The sequence below is a fragment of the Petromyzon marinus genome, chromosome 1 (genome assembly GCF_048934315.1).
Source record: "Petromyzon marinus isolate PM22_M1 ecotype Great Lakes invasive population chromosome 1, UKy_Petmar_22M1.pri1.0, whole genome shotgun sequence".
In the NCBI taxonomy this organism is placed as follows: Eukaryota; Metazoa; Chordata; class Hyperoartia; order Petromyzontiformes; family Petromyzontidae; genus Petromyzon; species Petromyzon marinus.
The window spans coordinates 25,779,162-25,797,918 of NC_133667.1; the positions used below are offsets into that span (position 1 = coordinate 25,779,162).

General features: G+C 41.5%; 23 non-coding genes across 23 annotated transcripts; all 23 read right to left on the minus strand.

Moving 5' to 3' along the window:
• Nucleotides 1–493: 493 nt before the first annotated feature.
• On the minus strand, nucleotides 494–600 carry LOC142925176 (U6 spliceosomal RNA). The gene has a single exon (XR_012942257.1). It is a non-coding gene; the product is annotated as a U6 spliceosomal RNA (small nuclear RNA).
• A 707-nt stretch (nucleotides 601–1,307) lies between these two features.
• On the minus strand, nucleotides 1,308–1,414 carry LOC142925177 (U6 spliceosomal RNA). The gene has a single exon (XR_012942258.1). It is a non-coding gene; the product is annotated as a U6 spliceosomal RNA (small nuclear RNA).
• A 707-nt stretch (nucleotides 1,415–2,121) lies between these two features.
• LOC142925145 (U6 spliceosomal RNA) lies at nucleotides 2,122–2,228 on the minus strand. Its single transcript, XR_012942230.1, has one exon. It is a non-coding gene; the product is annotated as a U6 spliceosomal RNA (small nuclear RNA).
• A 707-nt stretch (nucleotides 2,229–2,935) lies between these two features.
• LOC142925178 (U6 spliceosomal RNA) lies at nucleotides 2,936–3,042 on the minus strand. Its single transcript, XR_012942260.1, has one exon. It is a non-coding gene; the product is annotated as a U6 spliceosomal RNA (small nuclear RNA).
• A 707-nt stretch (nucleotides 3,043–3,749) lies between these two features.
• LOC142925179 (U6 spliceosomal RNA) lies at nucleotides 3,750–3,856 on the minus strand. Its single transcript, XR_012942262.1, has one exon. It is a non-coding gene; the product is annotated as a U6 spliceosomal RNA (small nuclear RNA).
• A 799-nt stretch (nucleotides 3,857–4,655) lies between these two features.
• Nucleotides 4,656–4,762, minus strand: LOC142925182 (U6 spliceosomal RNA). Its single transcript, XR_012942263.1, has one exon. It is a non-coding gene; the product is annotated as a U6 spliceosomal RNA (small nuclear RNA).
• A 787-nt stretch (nucleotides 4,763–5,549) lies between these two features.
• LOC142925146 (U6 spliceosomal RNA) lies at nucleotides 5,550–5,656 on the minus strand. The gene has a single exon (XR_012942231.1). It is a non-coding gene; the product is annotated as a U6 spliceosomal RNA (small nuclear RNA).
• Nucleotides 5,657–6,364: 708 nt separating this feature from the next.
• On the minus strand, nucleotides 6,365–6,471 carry LOC142925183 (U6 spliceosomal RNA). Its single transcript, XR_012942264.1, has one exon. It is a non-coding gene; the product is annotated as a U6 spliceosomal RNA (small nuclear RNA).
• Nucleotides 6,472–7,178: 707 nt separating this feature from the next.
• Nucleotides 7,179–7,285, minus strand: LOC142925185 (U6 spliceosomal RNA). Its single transcript, XR_012942266.1, has one exon. It is a non-coding gene; the product is annotated as a U6 spliceosomal RNA (small nuclear RNA).
• A 706-nt stretch (nucleotides 7,286–7,991) lies between these two features.
• Nucleotides 7,992–8,098, minus strand: LOC142925369 (U6 spliceosomal RNA). The gene has a single exon (XR_012942348.1). It is a non-coding gene; the product is annotated as a U6 spliceosomal RNA (small nuclear RNA).
• A 706-nt stretch (nucleotides 8,099–8,804) lies between these two features.
• On the minus strand, nucleotides 8,805–8,911 carry LOC142925186 (U6 spliceosomal RNA). Its single transcript, XR_012942267.1, has one exon. It is a non-coding gene; the product is annotated as a U6 spliceosomal RNA (small nuclear RNA).
• Nucleotides 8,912–9,617: 706 nt separating this feature from the next.
• LOC142925190 (U6 spliceosomal RNA) lies at nucleotides 9,618–9,724 on the minus strand. Its single transcript, XR_012942269.1, has one exon. It is a non-coding gene; the product is annotated as a U6 spliceosomal RNA (small nuclear RNA).
• Nucleotides 9,725–10,432: 708 nt separating this feature from the next.
• Nucleotides 10,433–10,539, minus strand: LOC142925201 (U6 spliceosomal RNA). The gene has a single exon (XR_012942270.1). It is a non-coding gene; the product is annotated as a U6 spliceosomal RNA (small nuclear RNA).
• Nucleotides 10,540–11,246: 707 nt separating this feature from the next.
• Nucleotides 11,247–11,353, minus strand: LOC142925147 (U6 spliceosomal RNA). Its single transcript, XR_012942233.1, has one exon. It is a non-coding gene; the product is annotated as a U6 spliceosomal RNA (small nuclear RNA).
• Nucleotides 11,354–12,058: 705 nt separating this feature from the next.
• On the minus strand, nucleotides 12,059–12,165 carry LOC142925374 (U6 spliceosomal RNA). Its single transcript, XR_012942356.1, has one exon. It is a non-coding gene; the product is annotated as a U6 spliceosomal RNA (small nuclear RNA).
• Nucleotides 12,166–12,872: 707 nt separating this feature from the next.
• LOC142925212 (U6 spliceosomal RNA) lies at nucleotides 12,873–12,979 on the minus strand. Its single transcript, XR_012942271.1, has one exon. It is a non-coding gene; the product is annotated as a U6 spliceosomal RNA (small nuclear RNA).
• A 707-nt stretch (nucleotides 12,980–13,686) lies between these two features.
• Nucleotides 13,687–13,793, minus strand: LOC142925149 (U6 spliceosomal RNA). Its single transcript, XR_012942234.1, has one exon. It is a non-coding gene; the product is annotated as a U6 spliceosomal RNA (small nuclear RNA).
• A 707-nt stretch (nucleotides 13,794–14,500) lies between these two features.
• On the minus strand, nucleotides 14,501–14,607 carry LOC142925363 (U6 spliceosomal RNA). The gene has a single exon (XR_012942342.1). It is a non-coding gene; the product is annotated as a U6 spliceosomal RNA (small nuclear RNA).
• A 707-nt stretch (nucleotides 14,608–15,314) lies between these two features.
• Nucleotides 15,315–15,421, minus strand: LOC142925223 (U6 spliceosomal RNA). Its single transcript, XR_012942272.1, has one exon. It is a non-coding gene; the product is annotated as a U6 spliceosomal RNA (small nuclear RNA).
• A 709-nt stretch (nucleotides 15,422–16,130) lies between these two features.
• On the minus strand, nucleotides 16,131–16,237 carry LOC142925234 (U6 spliceosomal RNA). Its single transcript, XR_012942273.1, has one exon. It is a non-coding gene; the product is annotated as a U6 spliceosomal RNA (small nuclear RNA).
• Nucleotides 16,238–16,942: 705 nt separating this feature from the next.
• LOC142925151 (U6 spliceosomal RNA) lies at nucleotides 16,943–17,049 on the minus strand. Its single transcript, XR_012942235.1, has one exon. It is a non-coding gene; the product is annotated as a U6 spliceosomal RNA (small nuclear RNA).
• Nucleotides 17,050–17,755: 706 nt separating this feature from the next.
• Nucleotides 17,756–17,862, minus strand: LOC142925364 (U6 spliceosomal RNA). The gene has a single exon (XR_012942343.1). It is a non-coding gene; the product is annotated as a U6 spliceosomal RNA (small nuclear RNA).
• A 707-nt stretch (nucleotides 17,863–18,569) lies between these two features.
• On the minus strand, nucleotides 18,570–18,676 carry LOC142925356 (U6 spliceosomal RNA). The gene has a single exon (XR_012942335.1). It is a non-coding gene; the product is annotated as a U6 spliceosomal RNA (small nuclear RNA).
• Nucleotides 18,677–18,757: the final 81 nt, after the last annotated feature.

The window sequence follows — 18,757 nt, forward strand, 5'->3', positions numbered from 1 at the left end:
GGGATTCAAATGCATGCCTTATGCCGAAGTGCATTGTGGGATAGAACACGTGGGTTCACTGGAGGTGCCTTCATGGATGTCACAAAGATGTCCTGGGTCAGAGACAGTTTGAATTTACTGACGGGTCAAAGCCGTGCTTATTTGCACATATGTACATGCAGCACTTAGGAAAAGTAATACATAGGCGACGTTTCGAGCAAGGGCCAACGCAGTATCACCAAATAATGTATATATTTGGGGGAGCACCACAGTGCAGTTTTTAATTCAAGAAGAAACCAACGTGGCCAGGAAAACTCCATACATGAGTCTAACGCTCAAATATCTGCACAGACGGGTACGCGAACATACTTGCTGTACTTCCTAGCCAGCCCCCAGATCTGTGTCATGCCAACCAGCTGAAATCCTGAAGACACGTAGTGTATCATTCGTGTAAGCCAATAAATTCAGCAACGCTTGTTTGCCATTAGGTACAGGAATGTGAATTAAAATGTGATAAAATATGGAACGCTTCACGAATTTGCGTGTCATCCTTGCGCAGGGGCCATGCTAATCTTCTCTGTATCGTTCCAATTTTAGTATATGTACTGCCGGAGCAAGTACAGAACACACAAGTGTCACGACAGGTATATGTACCACCACACTACCAAGATCCTTTTCAATATGGGGCCTGTAAAATCGGTTTTTTAGTTTAAAAAGAGCAACGTGTTAGCATTGATACTTACAAAACATTATATTTTTAAGATTATATATATGTCATTGCCACTTTAATTGTACTTTACGTTCAAGAAGTGTGTATATTGAGCACATATTTGTTGGGATTCAAATGCATGCCTTATGCCGAAGTGCATTGTGGGATAGAACACGTGGGTTCACTGGAGGTGCCTTCATGGATGTCACAAAGATGTCCTGGGTCAGAGGCAGTTTGAATTTACTGACGGGTCAAAGCCGTGCTTATTTGCACATATGTACATGCAGCACTTAGGAAAAGTAATACATAGGCGACGTTTCGAGCAAGGGCCAACGCAGTATCACCAAATAATGTATATATTTGGGGGAGCACCACAGTGCAGTTTTTAATTCAAGAAGAAACCAACGTGGCCAGGAAAACTCCATACATGAGTCTAACGCTCAAATATCTGCACAGACGGGTACGCGAACATACTTGCTGTACTTCCTAGCCAGCCCCCAGATCTGTGTCATGCCAACCAGCTGAAATCCTGAAGACACGTAGTGTATCATTCGTGTAAGCCAATAAATTCAGCAACGCTTGTTTGCCATTAGGTACAGGAATGTGAATTAAAATGTGATAAAATATGGAACGCTTCACGAATTTGCGTGTCATCCTTGCGCAGGGGCCATGCTAATCTTCTCTGTATCGTTCCAATTTTAGTATATGTACTGCCGGAGCAAGTACAGAACACACAAGTGTCACGACAGGTATATGTACCACCACACTACCAAGATCCTTTTCAATATGGGGCCTGTAAAATCGGTTTTTTTGTTTAAAAAGAGCAACGTGTTAGCATTGATACTCACAAAACATTATATTTTTAATATTATATATATGTCATTGCCACTTTAATTGTACTTTACGTTCAAGAAGTGTGTATATTGAGCACATATTTGTTGGGATTCAAATGCATGCCTTATGCCGAAGTGCATTGTGGGATAGAACACGTGGGTTCACTGGAGGTGCCTTCATGGATGTCACAAAGATGTCCTGGGTCAGAGGCAGTTTGAATTTACTGACGGGTCAAAGCCGTGCTTATTTGCACATATGTACATGCAGCACTTAGGAAAAGTAATACATAGGCGACGTTTCGAGCAAGGGCCAACGCAGTATCACCAAATAATGTATATATTTGGGGGAGCACCACAGTGCAGTTTTTAATTCAAGAAGAAACCAACGTGGCCAGGAAAACTCCATACATGAGTCTAACGCTCAAATATCTGCACAGACGGGTACGCGAACATACTTGCTGTACTTCCTAGCCAGCCCCCAGATCTGTGTCATGCCAACCAGCTGAAATCCTGAAGACACGTAGTGTATCATTCGTGTAAGCCAATAAATTCAGCAACGCTTGTTTGCCATTAGGTACAGGAATGTGAATTAAAATGTGAAAAAATATGGAACGCTTCACGAATTTGCGTGTCATCCTTGCGCAGGGGCCATGCTAATCTTCTCTGTATCGTTCCAATTTTAGTATATGTACTGCCGGAGCAAGTACAGAACACACTAGTGTCACGACAGGTATGTGTACCACCACACTACCAAGATCCTTTTCAATATGGGGCCTGTAAAATCGGTTTTATTGTTTAAAAAGAGCAACGTGTTAGCATTGATACTCACAAAACATTATATTTTTAATATTATATATATGTCATTGCCACTTTAATTGTACTTTACGTTCAAGAAGTGTGTATATTGAGCACATATTTGTTGGGATTCAAATGCATGCCTTATGCCGAAGTGCATTGTGGGATAGAACACGTGGGTTCACTGGAGGTGCCTTCATGGATGTCACAAAGATGTGCTGGGTCAGAGACAGTTTGAATTTACTGACGGGTCAAAGCCGTGCTTATTTGCACATATGTACATGCAGCACTTAGGAAAAGTAATACATAGGCGACGTTTCGAGCCAAGGCCAACGCAGAATCACCAAATAATGTATATATTTTAGGGAGCACCACAGTGCAGTTTTTAATTCAAGAAGAAACCAACGTGGCCAGGAAAACTCCAAACATGAGTCTAACGCTCTAATATCTGCACAGACGGGTACGCGAACATACTTGCTATACTTCCTAGCCAGCCCCCAGATCTGTGTCATGCCAAGCAGCTGAAATCCTGAAGACGCGTAGTGTATCATTCGTGTAAGCCAATAAATTCAGCAACGCTTGTTTGCCATTAGGTACAGGAATGTGAATTAAAATGTGATAAAATATGGAACGCTTCACGAATTTGCGTGTCATCCTTGCGCAGGGGCCATGCTAATCTTCTCTGTATCGTTCCAATTTTAGTATATGTACTGCCGGAGCAAGTACAGAACACACGAGTGTCACGACGGGTATTTGTGACGCCACGGTACCAACATTCCTTTTCAATATGAGGCCTGTAAATAGGTTTTAATGTTTAAAAAGAGCAACGTGTTAGCAGTGATACTCACAATACATTATTTTCTTACATTATAAATATGTCATTGCAAACTTTAATTGTACTTTACGTTCAAGAAGTGTGTATATTGAGCACATATTTGTTGGGATTCAATTGCATGTCTTATGCCGAAGTGCATTGTGGGATGGAACACGTGGGCACACTGGAGGTGCCTTCATGGATGTCACAAAGATGTCCGGGGTCGGAGGCAGTTTGAATTTACTGACGGGTCAAAGCCGTGCTTATTTGCACATTTGTACATGCAGCACGTAGGAAAAGTAATACATAGGCGACGTTTCGAGCAAGGGCCAACGCAGTATCACCAAATAGTTTATATATTTGAGGGAGCACCACAGTGCAGTTTTTAATTCAAGAAGAAACCAACGTGGCCAGGAAAACTCCAAAGATGAGTCTAACGCTCTAATATCTGCACAGACGGGTACGCGAACATACTTGCTGTACTTCCTAGCCAGCCCCCAGATCTGTGTCATGCCAACCAGCTGAAATCCTGAAGACACGTAGTGTATCATTCGTGTAAGCCAATAAATTCAGCAACGCTTGTTTGCCATTAGGTACAGGAATGTGAATTAAAATGTGATAAAATATGGAACGCTTCACGAATTTGCGTGTCATCCTTGCGCAGGGGCCATGCTAATCTTCTCTGTATCGTTCCAATTTTAGTATATGTACTGCCGGAGCAAGTACAGAACACACGGGTGTCACGACAGGTATTTGTACCACCACACTACCAAAACCCTTTTCAATATGGGGTCTGTAAAATAGGTTTTATTGTTTAAAAAGAGCAAAGTGTTAGCAGTGATACTCACAAAACATTATAAAAAAATTTTTATATTATAGATATGTCATTGCAACTTTAATTGTACTTTACGTTCAAGAAGTGTGTATATTGAGCACATATTTGTTGGGATTCAATTGCATGTCTTATGGCGAAGTGCATTGTGGGATAGAACACGTGGGCACACTGGAGGTGCCTTCATGGATGTCACAAAGATGTCCTGGGTCAGAGGCAGTTTGAATTTACTGACGGGTCAAAGCCGTGCTTATTTGCACATTTGTACATGCAGCACGTAGGAAAAGTAATACATAGGCGACGTTTCGAGCAAGGGCCAATGCAGTATCACCAAATAATTTATATATTTGAGGGACGACCACAGTGCAGTTTTACATTCAAGGAGAAACCAACGTGGCCAGGAAAACCCCAAACATGAGTTTAACGAGAATTGTTTTGTTTTATATTTTTGTTATTTAATTGTTTCCCTTCTTACGTGACTTTACCTAAAGAACCAAGAACATGAGTCTAACGCTCAAAGATCTGCACAGACGGGTACGCGAGCATACTTGCTGTACTTCCTAGCCAGCCCCCAGATCTGTGGCATGCCAACCAGCTGAAATCCTGAAGACACATTGTGTATTATTCGTGTAAGCCAATAAATTCAGCAACGCTTGTTTGCCATTAGGTACAGGAATGTGAATTAAAATGTGATAAAATATGGAACGCTTCACGAATTTGCGTGTCATCCTTGCGCAGGGGCCATGCTAATCTTCTCTGTATCGTTCCAATTTTAGTATATGTACTGCCGGAGCAAGTACAGAACACACTAGTGTCACGACAGGTATTTGTACCACCACACTACCAATACCCTTTTCAATATGGAGCCTGTAAAATAGGTTTTATTGTTTAAAAAGAGCAACGTGTTAGCAGTGATACAAAAATTATATTCTTATATTATAGATATGTCATTGCAACTTTAATTGTACTTTACGTTCAAGAAGTGTGTATATTGAGCACATATTTGTTGGGATTCAATTGCATGTCTTATGCCGAAGTGCATTGTGGGATAGAACACGTGGGCACACTGGAGGTGCCTTCATGGATGTCACAAAGATGTCCTGGGTCAGAGGCAGTTTGAATTTACTGACGGGTCAAAGCCGTGCTTATTTGCACATTTGTACATGCAGCACTAGGAAAAGTAATACATAGGCGACGTTTCGAGCAAGGGCCAACGCAGTATCACCAAATAATTTATATATTTGAGGGACGACCACAGTGCAGTTTTACATTCAAGGAGAAACCAACGTGGCCAGTAAAACCCCAAACATGAGTTTAATGAGAATTGTTTTGTTTTATATTTTTGTTATTTAATTGTTTCCCTTCTTACGTGACTTTACCTAAAGAACCAAGAACATGAGTCTAACGCTCAAAGATCTGCACAGACGGGTACGCGAGCCTACTTGCTGTACTTCCTAGCCAGCCCCCAGATCTGTGGCATGCCAACCAGCTGAAATCCTGAAGACACATTGTGTATTATTCGTGTAAGCCAATAAATTCAGCAATGCTTGTTTGCCATTAGGTACAGGAATGTGAATTAAAATGTGAAAAAATATGGAACGCTTCACGAATTTGCGTGTCATCCTTGCGCAGGGGCCATGCTAATCTTCTCTGTATCGTTCCAATTTTAGTATATGTACTGCCGGAGCAAGTACAGGACACACGGGTGTCACGACAGGTATTTGTAATACCACACTACCAGCATCCTTTTCAATATGGGGCCTGTAAAATAGGTTTTATTGTTTAAAAAGATCAACGTGTTAGCAGTGATACTCACAAAACATTATAATTTTTTATATTATAGATATGTCATTGCAACTTTAATTGTACTTTACGTTCAAGAAGTGTGTTTATTGAGCACATATTTGTTGGGATACAAATGCATGTCTTATGCCGAAGTGCGTTGTGGGATAGAACACGTGGGCACACTGGAGATGCCTTCATGGATGGCACAAAGATGTCCTGGGTCAGAGTCAGTTTGAATTTACTGACGGGTCAAAGCCGTGCTTATTTGCACATTTGTACATGCAGCACGTAGGAAAAGTAATACATAGGCGACGTTTCGAGCAAGGGCCAACGCAGAATCACCAAATAATGTATATATTTGAGGGAGCACCACAGTGCAGTTTTTAATTCAAGAAGAAACCAACGTGGCCAGGAAAACTCCAAACATGAGTCTAACGCTCTAATATCTGCACAGACGGGTACGCGAACATACTTGCTGTACTTCCTAGCCAGCCCCCAGATCTGTGTCATGCCAACCAGCTGAAATCCTGAAGAAACATTGTGTATCATTCGTGTAAGCCAATAAATTCAGCAACGCTTGTTTGCCATTAGGTACAGGAATGTGAATTAAAATGTGATAAAATATGGAACGCTTCACGAATTTGCGTGTCATCCTTGCGCAGGGGCCATGCTAATCTTCTCTGTATCGTTCCAATTTTAGTATATGTACTGCCGGAGCAAGTACAGAACACACGAGTGTCACGACAGGTATTTGTACCACCACACTACCACTTCCCTTTTCAATATGGGGCCTGTAAAATCGGTTTTATTGTTTAAAAAGAGCAACGTGTTCGCAGTGATTCTCACAAAACATTATATTTTTTTATATTATAGATATGTCATTGCCACTTTAATTGTACTTTACGTTCAAGAAGTGTGTATATTGAGCACATATTTGTTGGGATTCAATTGCATGTCTTATGCCGAAGTGCATTGTGGGATAGAACACGTGGCACACTGGAGGTGCCTTTATGGATGTCACAAAGATGTCCTGGGTCAGAGGCAGTTTGAATTTACTGACGGGTCAAAGCCGTGCTTATTTGCACATTTGTACATGCAGCACGTAGGAAAAGTAATACATAGGCGGCGTTTCGAGCAAGGGCCAACGCAGTATCACCAAATAATTTATATATTTGAGGGAGCACACCAGTGCAGTTTTTAATTCAAGAAGAAACCAACGTGGCCAGGAAAACTCCAAACATGAGTCTAACGCTCTAATATCTGCACAGAGGGGTACGCGAACATACTTGCTGTACTTCCTATCCAGCCCCCAGATCTGTGTCATGCCAACCAGCTGAAATCCTGAAGACATGTAGTGTATCATTCGTGTAAGCCAATAAATTCAGCAACGCTTGTTTGCCATTAGGTACAGGAAGGTGAATTGAAATGTAATAAAATATGGAACGCTTCACGAATTTGCGTGTCATCCTTGCGCAGGGGCCATGCTAATCTTCTCTGTATCGTTCCAATTTTAGTATATGTACTGCCGGAGCAAGTACAGAACACACTAGTGTCACGACAGGTATTTGTACCACCACACTACCAACACCCTTTTCAATATGGGGCCTGTAAAATAGGTTTTATTGTTTATAAAGATCAACGTGTTAGCAGTGATACTCACAAAACATTATATTCTTATATTATAGATATGTCATTGCAACTTTTATTGTACTTTACGTTCAAGAAGTGTGTATATTGAGCACATATTTGTTGGGATTCAATTGCATGTCTTATGCCGAAGTGCATTGTGGGATAGAACACGTGGGCACACTGGAGGTGCCTTCATGGATGTCACAAAGATGTCCTGGGTCAGAGGCAGTTTGAATTTACTGACGGGTCAAAGCCGTGCTTATTTGCACATTTGTACATGCAGCACGTAGGAAAAGTAATACATAGGCGACGTTTCGAGCAAGGGCCAACGCAGTATCACCAAATAATGTATATATTTGAGGGAGCACCGCAGTGCAGTTTTTAATTCAAGAAGAAACCAACGTGGCCAGGAAAACTCCAAACATGAGTCTAACGCTCTAATATCTGCACAGACGGGTACGCGAACATACTTGCTGTACTTCCTATCCAGCCCCCAGATCTGTGTCATGCCAACCAGCTGAAATCCTGAAGAAACATTGTGTATCATTCGTGTAAGCCAATAAATTCAGCAATGCTTGTTTGCCATTAGGTACAGGAATGTGAATTAAAATGTGATAAAATATGGAACGCTTCACGAATTTGCGTGTCATCCTTGCGCAGGGGCCATGCTGATCTTCTCTATATCGTTCCAATTTTAGTATATGTACTGCTGGAGCAAGTACAGAACACACGAGTGTCACGACAGGTATTTGTACCACCACACTACCACTACCCTTTTCAAAATGGGGCCTGTAAAATCGGTTTTATTGTTTAAAAAGAGCAACGTGTTCGCAGTGATACTCACAAAACATTATATTTTTTATATTATAGATATGTCATTGCCACTTTAATTGTACTTTACGTTCAAGAAGTGTGTATATTGAGCACATATTTGTTGGGATTCAATTGCATGTCTTATGCCGAAGTGCATTGTGGGATAGAACACGTGGGCACACTGGAGGTGCCTTTATGGATGTCACAAAGATGTCCTGGGTCAGAGGCAGTTTGAATTTACTGACGGGTCAAAGCCGTGCTTATTTGCACATTTTTACATGCAGCACGTAGAAAAAGTAATACATAGGCGACGTTTCGAGCAAGGGCCAACGCAGTATCACCAAATATTTATATATTTGAGGGAGCACCGCAGTGCAGTTTTTAATTCAAGAAGAAACCAACGTGGCCAGGAAAACTCCAAAGATGAGTCTAACGCTCTAATATCTGCACAGACGGGTACGCGAACATACTTGCTGTACTTCCTATCCAGCCCCCAGATCTGTGTCATGCCAACCAGCTGAAATCCTGAAGAAACATTGTGTATCATTCGTGTAAGCCAATAAATTCAGCAATGCTTGTTTGCCATTAGGAACAGGAATGTGAATTAAAATGTGATAAAATATGGAACGCTTCACGAATTTGCGTGTCATCCTTGCGCAGGGGCCATGCTAATCTTCTCTGTATCGTTCCAATTTTAGTATATGTACTGCCGGAGCAAGTACAGAACACACGAGTGTCACGACAGGTATTTGTACCACCACACTACCACTACCCTTTTCAAAATGGGGCCTGTAAAATCGGTTTTATTGTTTAAAAAGAGCAACGTGTTCGCAGTGATACTCACAAAACATTATATTTTTTATATTATAGATATGTCATTGCCACTTTAATTGTACTTTACGTTCAAGAAGTGTGTATATTGAGCACATATTTGTTGGGATTCAATTGCATGTCTTATGCCGAAGTGCATTGTGGGATAGAACACGTGGGCACACTGGAGGTGCCTTTATGGATGTCACAAAGATGTCCTGGGTCAGAGGCAGTTTGAATTTACTGACGGGTCAAAGCCGTGCTTATTTGCACATTTTTACATGCAGCACGTAGAAAAAGTAATACATAGGCGACGTTTCGAGCAAGGGCCAACGCAGTATCACCAAATATTTATATATTTGAGGGAGCACCGCAGTGCAGTTTTTAATTCAAGAAGAAACCAACGTGGCCAGGAAAACTCCAAAGATGAGTCTAACGCTCTAATATCTGCACAGACGGGTACGCGAACATACTTGCTGTACTTCCTATCCAGCCCCCAGATCTGTGTCATGCCAACCAGCTGAAATCCTGAAGAAACATTGTGTATCATTCGTGTAAGCCAATAAATTCAGCAATGCTTGTTTGCCATTAGGAACAGGAATGTGAATTAAAATGTGATAAAATATGGAACGCTTCACGAATTTGCGTGTCATCCTTGCGCAGGGGCCATGCTAATCTTCTCTGTATCGTTCCAATTTTAGTATATGTACTGCCGGAGCAAGTACAGAACACACGAGTGTCACGACAGGTATTTGTACCACCACACTACCACTACCCTTTTCAAAATGGGGCCTGTAAAATCGGTTTTATTGTTTAAAAAGAGCAACGTGTTCGCAGTGATACTCACAAAACATTATATTTTTTTATATTATAGATATGTCATTGCCACTTTAATTGTACTTTACGTTCAAGAAGTGTGTATATTGAGCACATATTTGTTGGGATTCAATTGCATGTCTTATGCCGAAGTGCATTGTGGGATAGAACACGTGGGCACACTGGAGGTGCCTTTATGGATGTCACAAAGATGTCCTGGGTCAGAGGCAGTTTGAATTTACTGACGGGTCAAAGCCGTGCTTATTTGCACATTTTTACATGCAGCACGTAGGAAAAGTAATACATAGGCGGCGTTTCGAGCAAGGGCCAACGCAGTATCACCAAATAATTTATATATTTGAGGGAGCACCACAGTGCAGTTTTTTATTCAAGAAGATACCAACGTGGCCAGGAAAACTCCAAACATGAGTCTAACGCTCTAATATCTGCACAGACGGGTACGCGAACATACTTGCTGTACTTCCTAGCCAGCCCCCAGATCTGTGTCATGCCAACCAGCTGAAATCCTGATGACACGTAGTGTATCATTCGTGTAAGCCAATAAATTCAGCAACGCTTGTTTGCCATTAGGTACAGGAATGTGAATTAAAATGTGATAAAATATGGAACGCTTCACGAATTTGCGTGTCATCCTTGCGCAGGGGCCATGCTAATCTTCTCTGTATCGTTCCAATTTTAGTATATGTACTGCCGGAGCAAGTACAGAACACACTAGTGTCACGACAGGTATTTGTACCACCACACTACCAAGATCCTTTTCAATATGGGGCCTGTAAAATCGGTTTTTTTGTTTAAAAAGAGCAACGTGTTAGCATTGATACTCACAAAACATTATATTTTTAATATTATATATATGTCATTGCCACTTTAATTGTACTTTACGTTCAAGAAGTGTGTATATTGAGCACATATTTGTTGGGATTCAAATGCATGCCTTATGCCGAAGTGCATTGTGGGATAGAACACGTGGGTTCACTGGAGGTGCCTTCATGGATGTCACAAAGATGTCCTGGGTCAGAGGCAGTTTGAATTTACTGACGGGTCAAATTCGTGCTTATTTGCACATATGTACATGCAGCACTTAGGAAAAGTAATACATAGGCGACGTTTCGAGCAAGGGCCAACGCATTATCACCAAATAATGTATATATTTGGGGGAGCACCACAGTGCAGTTTTTAATTCAAGAAGAAACCAACGTGGCCAGGAAAACTCCATACATGAGTCTAACGCTCAAATATCTGCACAGACGGGTACGCGAACATACTTGCTGTACTTCCTAGCCAGCCCCCAGATCTGTGTCATGCCAACCAGCTGAAATCCTGAAGACACGTAGTGTATCATTCGTGTAAGCCAATAAATTAAGCAACGCTTGTTTGCCATTAGGTACAGGAATGTGAATTAAAATGTGAAAAAATATGGAACGCTTCACGAATTTGCGTGTCATCCTTGCGCAGGGGCCATGCTAATCTTCTCTGTATCGTTCCAATTTTAGTATATGTACTGCCGGAGCAAGTACAGAACACACGAATGTCACGACAGGTATTTGTACCACCACACTACCACTACCCTTTTCAATATGGGGCCTGTATAATCGGTTTTATTGTTTAAAAAGAGCAACGTGTTCGCAGTGATACTCACAAAACATTATATTTTTATATTATAGATATGTCATTGCCACTTTAATTGTACTTTACGTTCAAGAAGTGTGTATATTGAGTACATATTTGTTGGGATTCAATTGCATGTCTTATGCCGAAGTGCATTGTGGGATAGAACACGTGGGCACACTGGAGGTGCCTTTATGGATTTCACAAAGATGTCCTGGGTCAGAGGCAGTTTGAATTTACTAACGGGTCAAAGCCGTGCTTATTTGCACATTTGTACATGCAGCACGTAGGAAAAGTAATACATAGGCGACGTTTCGAGCAAGGGCCAACGCAGAATCACCAAATAATGTATATATTTGAGGGAGCACCACAGTGCAGTTTTTAATTCAAGAAGAAACCAACGTGGCCAGGAAAACTCCAAACATGAGTCTAACGCTCTAATATCTGCACAGACGGGTACGCGAACATACTTGCTGTACTTCCTAGCCAGCCCCCAGATCTGTGTCATGCCAACCAGCTGAAATCCTGAAGACACGTAGTGTATCATTCGTGTAAGCCAATAAATTCAGCAACGCTTGTTTGCCATTAGGTACAGGAATGTGAATTAAAATGTGAAAAATATGGAACGCTTCACGAATTTGCGTGTCATCCTTGCGCAGGGGCCATGCTAATCTTCTCTGTATCGTTCCAATTTTAGTATATGTACTGCGGGAGCAAGTACAGAACACACTAGTGTCACGACAGGTATGTGTACCACCACACTACCAAGATCCTTTTCAATATGGGGCCTGTAAAATCGTTTTTTTTGTTTAAAAAGAGCAACGTGTTAGCATTGATACTCACAAAACATTATATTTTTAATATTATATATATGTCATTGCCACTTTAATTGTACTTTACGTTCAAGAAGTGTGTATATTGAGCACATATATGTTGGGATTCAAATGCATGCCTTATGCCGAAGTGCATTGTGGGATAGAACACGTGGGTTCACTGGAGGTGCCTTCATGGATGTCACAAAGATGTCCTGGGTCAGAGGCAGTTTGAATTTACTGACGGGTCAAAGCCGTGCTTATTTGCACATATGTACATGCAGCACTTAGGAAAAGTAATACATAGGCGACGTTTCGAGCAAGGGCCAACGCAGTATCACCAAATAATGTATATATTTGGGGGAGCACCACAGTGCAGTTTTTAATTCAAGAAGAAACCAACGTGGCCAGGAAAACTCCATACATGAGTCTAACGCTCAAATATGTGCACAGACGGGTACGCGAACATACTTGCTGTACTTCCTAGCCAGCCCCCAGATCTGTGTCATGCCAACCAGCTGAAATCCTGATGACACGTAGTGTATCATTCGTGTAAGCCAATAAATTCAGCAACGCTTGTTTGCCATTAGGTACAGGAATGTGAATTAAAATGTGATAAAATATGGAACGCTTCACGAATTTGCGTGTCATCCTTGCGCAGGGGCCATGCTAATCTTCTCTGTATCGTTCCAATTTTAGTATATGTACTGCCGGAGCAAGTACAGAACACACTAGTGTCACGACAGGTATTTGTACCACCACACTACCAAGATCCTTTTCAATATGGGGCCTGTAAAATCGGTTTTTTTGTTTAAAAAGAGCAACGTGTTAGCATTGATACTCACAAAACATTATATTTTTAATATTATATATATGTCATTGCCACTTTAATTGTACTTTACGTTCAAGAAGTGTGTATATTGAGCACATATATGTTGGGATTCAAATGCATGCCTTATGCTGAAGTGCATTGTGGGATAGAACACGTGGGTTCACTGGAGGTGCCTTCATGGATGTCACAAAGATGTCCTGGGTCAGAGGCAGTTTGAATTTACTGACGGTTCAAAGCCGTGCTTATTTGCACATATGTACATGCAGCACTTAGGAAAAGTAATACATAGGCGACGTTTCGAGCAAGGGCCAACGCAGTATCACCAAATAATGTATATATTTGGGGGAGCACCACAGTGCAGTTTGTAATTCAAGAAGAAACCAACGTGGCCAGGAAAACTCCATACATGAGTCTAACGCTCAAATATCTGCACAGACGGGTACGCGAACATACTTGCTGTACTTCCTAGCCAGCCCCCAGATCTGTGGCATGCCAACCAGCTGAAATCCTGAAGGCACGTAGTGTATCATTCGTGTAAGCCAATAAATTCAGCAACGCTTGTTTGCCATTAGGTACAGGAATGTGAATTAAAATGTGAAAAAATATGGAACGCTTCACGAATTTGCGTGTCATCCTTGCGCAGGGGCCATGCTAATCTTCTCTGTATCGTTCCAATTTTAGTATATGTACTGCCGGAGCAAGTACAGAACACACGAGTGTCACGACAGGTATTTGTACCACCACACTACCACTACCCTTTTCAATATGGGGCCTGTAAAATCGGTTTTATTGTTTAAAAAGAGCAACGTGTTCGCAGTGATACTCACAAAACATTATATTTTTTTATATTATAGATATGTCATTGGCACTTTAATTGTACTTTACGTTCAAGAAGTGTGTATATTGAGTACATATTTGTTGGGATTCAATTGCATGTCTTATGCCGAAGTGCATTGTGGGATAGAACACGTGGGCACACTGGAGGTGCCTTTATGGATTTCACAAAGATGTCCTGGGTCAGAGGCAGTTTGAATTTACTAACGGGTCAAAGCCGTGCTTATTTGCACATTTGTACATGCAGCACGTAGGAAAAGTAATACATAGGCGACGTTTCGAGCAAGGGCCAACGCAGAATCACCAAATAATGTATATATTTGAGGGATCACCACAGTGCAGTTTTTAATTCAAGAAGAAACCAACGTGGCCAGGAAAACTCCAAACATGAGTCTAACGCTCTAATATCTGCACAGACGGGTACGCGAACATACTTGCTGTACTTCCTAGCCAGCCCCCAGATCTGTGTCATGCCAACCAGCTGAAATCCTGAAGACACGTAGTGTATCATTCGTGTAAGCCAATAAATTCAGCAACGCTTGTTTGCCATTAGGTACAGGAATGTGAATTAAAATGTGAAAAATATGGAACGCTTCACGAATTTGCGTGTCATCCTTGCGCAGGGGCCATGCTAATCTTCTATGTATCGTTCCAATTTTAGTATATGTACTGCCGGAGCAAGTACAGAACACACTAGTGTCACGACAGGTATGTGTACCACCACACTACCAAGATCCTTTTCAATATGGGGCCTGTAAAATCGGTTTAATTGTTTAAAAAGAGCAACGTGTTAGCATTGATACTCACAAAACATTATATTTTTAATATTATATACATGTCATTGCCACTTTAATTGTACTTTACGTTCAAGAAGTGTGTATATTGAGCACATATTTTTTGGGATTCAAATGCATGCCTTATGCAGAAGTGCATTGTGGGATAGAACACGTGGGTTCACTGGAGGTGCCTTCATGGATGTCACAAAGATGTCCTGGGTCAGAGACAGTTTGAATTTACTGACGGGTCAAAGCCGTGCTTATTTGCACATATGTACATGCAGCACTTAGGAAAAGTAATACATAGGCGACGTTTCGAGCAAGGGCCAACGCAGTATCACCAAATAATGTATATATTTGGGGGAGCACCACAGTGCAGTTTTTAATTCAAGAAGAAACCAACGTGGCCAGGAAAACTCCATACATGAGTCTAACGCTCAAATATCTGCACAGACGGGTACGCGAACATACTTGCTGTACTTCCTAGCCAGCCCCCAGATCTGTGTCATGCCAACCAGCTGAAATCCTGAAGACACGTAGTGTATCATTCGTGTAAGCCAATAAATTCAGCAACGCTTGTTTGCCATTAGGTACAGGAATGTGAATTAAAATGTGATAAAATATGGAACGCTTCACGAATTTGCGTGTCATCCTTGCGCAGGGGCCATGCTAATCTTCTCTGTATCGTTCCAATTTTAGTATATGTACTGCCGGAGCAAGTACAGAACACACAAGTGTCACGACAGGTATATGTACCACCACACTACCAAGATCCTTTTCAATATGGGGCCTGTAAAATCGTTTTTTTTGTTTAAAAAGAGCAACGTGTTAGCATTGATACTCACAAAACATTATATTTTTAATATTATATATATATGTCATTGCCACTTTAATTGTACTTTACGTTCAAGAAGTGTGTATATTGAGCACATATTTGTTGGGATTCAAATGCATGCCTTATGCCGAAGTGCATTGTGGGATAGAACACGTGGGTTCACTGGAGGTGCCTTCATGGATGTCACAAAGATGTCCTGGGTCAGAGGCAGTTTGAATTTACTGACGGGTCAAAGCCGTGCTTATTTGCACATATGTACATGCAGCACTTAGGAAAAGTAATACATAGGCGACGTTTCGAGCAAGGGCCAACGCAGTATCACCAAATAATGTATATATTTGGGGGAGCACCACAGTGCAGTTTTTAATTCAAGAAGAAACCAACGTGGCCAGGCAAACTCCATACATGAGTCTAACGCTCAAATATCTGCACAGACGGGTACGCGAACATACTTGCTGTACTTCCTAGCCAGCCCCCAGATCTGTGTCATGCCAACCAGCTGAAATCCTGATGACACGTAGTGTATCATTCGTGTAAGCCAATAAATTCAGCAACGCTTGTTTGCCATTAGGTACAGGAATGTGAATTAAAATGTGATAAAATATGGAACGCTTCACGAATTTGCGTGTCATCCTTGCGCAGGGGCCATGCTAATCTTCTCTGTATCGTTCCAATTTTAGTATATGTACTGCCGGAGCAAGTACAGAACACACTAGTGTCACGACAGGTATGTGTACCACCACACTACCAAGATTCTTTTCAATATGGGGCCTGTAAAATAGTTTTTTTTGTTTAAAAAGAGCAACGTGTTAGCATTGATACTCACAAAACATTATATTTTTAATATTATATATGTAATTGCCACTTTAATTGTACTTTACGTTCAAGAAGTGTGTATATTGAGCACATATTTTTTGGGATTCAAATGCATGCCTTATGCCGAAGTGCATTGTGGGATAGAACACGTGGGTTCACTGGAGGTGCCTTCATGGATGTCACAAAGATGTCCTGGGTCAGAGGCAGTTTGAATTTACTGACGGGTCAAAGCCGTGCTTATTTGCACATATGTACATGCAGCACTTAGGAAAAGTAATACATAGGCGACGTTTCGAGCAACGGCCAACGCAGTATCACCAAATAATGTATATATTTGGGGGAGCACCACAGTGCAGTTTTTAATTCAAGAAGAAACCAACGTGGCCAGGAAAACTCCATACATGAGTCTAACGCTCAAATATCTGCACAGACGGGTACGCGAACATACTTGCTGTACTTCCTAGCCAGCCCCCAGATCTGTGTCATGCCAACCAGCTGAAATCCTGAAGACACGTAGTGTATCATTCGTGTAAGCCAATAAATTCAGCAACGCTTGTTTGCCATTAGGTACAGGAATGTGAATTAAAATGTGAAAAAATATGGAACGCTTCACGAATTTGCGTGTCATCCTTGCGCAGGGGCCATGCTAATCTTCTCTGTATCGTTCCAATTTTAGTATATGTACTGCCGGAGCAAGTACAGAACACACTAGTGTCACGACAGGTATGTGTACCACCACACTACCAAGATCCTTTTCAATATGGGGCCTGTAAAATCGGTTTTATTGTTTAAAAAGAGCAACGTGTTAGCATTGATACTCACAAAACATTATATTTTTAATATTATATACATGTCATTGCCACTTTAATTGTACTTTACGTTCAAGAAGTGTGTATATTGAGCACATATTTGTTGGGATTCAAATGCATGCCTTATGCCGAAGTGCATTGTGGGATAGAACACGTGGGTTCACTGGAGGTGCCTTCATGGATGTCACAAAGATGTCCTGGGTCAGAGACAGTTTGAATTTACTGACGGGTCAAAGCCGTGCTTATTTGCACATATGTACATGCAGCACTTAGGAAAAGTAATACATAGGCGACGTTTCGAGCAAGGGCCAACGCAGAATCACCAAATAATGTATATATTTGAGGGAGCACCACAGTGCAGTTTTTAATTCAAGAAGAAACCAACGTGGCCAGGAAAACTCCAAACATGAGTCTAACGCTCTAATATCTGCACAGACGGGTACGCGAACATACTTGCTGTACTTCCTAGCCAGCCCCCAGATCTGTGTCATGCCAACCAGCTGAAATCCTGAAGACACGTAGTGTATCATTCGTGTAAGCCAATAAATTCAGCAACGCTTGTTTGCCATTAGGTACAGGAATGTGAATTAAAATGTGAAAAATATGGAACGCTTCACGAATTTGCGTGTCATCCTTGCGCAGGGGCCATGCTAATCTTCTATGTATCGTTCCAATTTTAGTATATGTACTGCCGGAGCAAGTACAGAACACACTAGTGTCACGACAGGTATGTGTACCACCACACTACCAAGATCCTTTTCAATATGGGGCCTGTAAAATCGGTTTTATTGTTTAAAAAGAGCAACGTGTTAGCATTGATACTCACAAAACATTATATTTTTAATATTATATACATGTCATTGCCACTTTAATTGTACTCTACGTTCAAGAAGTGTGTATATTGAGCACATATTTGTTGGGATTCAAATGCATGCCTTATGCCGAAGTGCATTGTGGGATAGAACACGTGGGTTCACTGGAGGTGCCTTCATGGATGTCACAAAGATGTCCTGGGTCAGAGACAGTTTGAATTTACTGACGGGTCAAAGCCGTGCTTATTTGCACATATGTACATGCAGCACTTAGGAAAAGTAATACATAGGCGACGTTTCGAGCAAGGGCCAACGCAGTATCACCAAATAATGTATATATTTGGGGGAGCACCACAGTGCAGTTTTTAATTCAAGAAGAAACCAACGTGGCCAGGAAAACTCCATACATGAGTCTAACGCTCAAATATCTGCACAGACGGGTACGCGAACATACTTGCTGTACTTCCTAGCCAGCCCCCAGATCTGTGTCATGCCAACCAGCTGAAATCCTGAAGACACGTAGTGTATCATTCGTGTAAGCCAATAAATTCAGCAACGCTTGTTTGCCATTAGGTACAGGAATGTGAATTAAAATGTGATAAAATATGGAACGCTTCACGAATCTGCGTGTCATCCTTGCGCAGGGGCCATGCTAATCTTCTCTGTATCGTTCCAATTTTAGTATATGTACTGCCGGAGCAAGTACAGAACACACAAGTGTCACGACAGGTATATGTACCACCACACTACCAAGATCCTTTTCAATATGGGGCCTGTAAAATCGTTT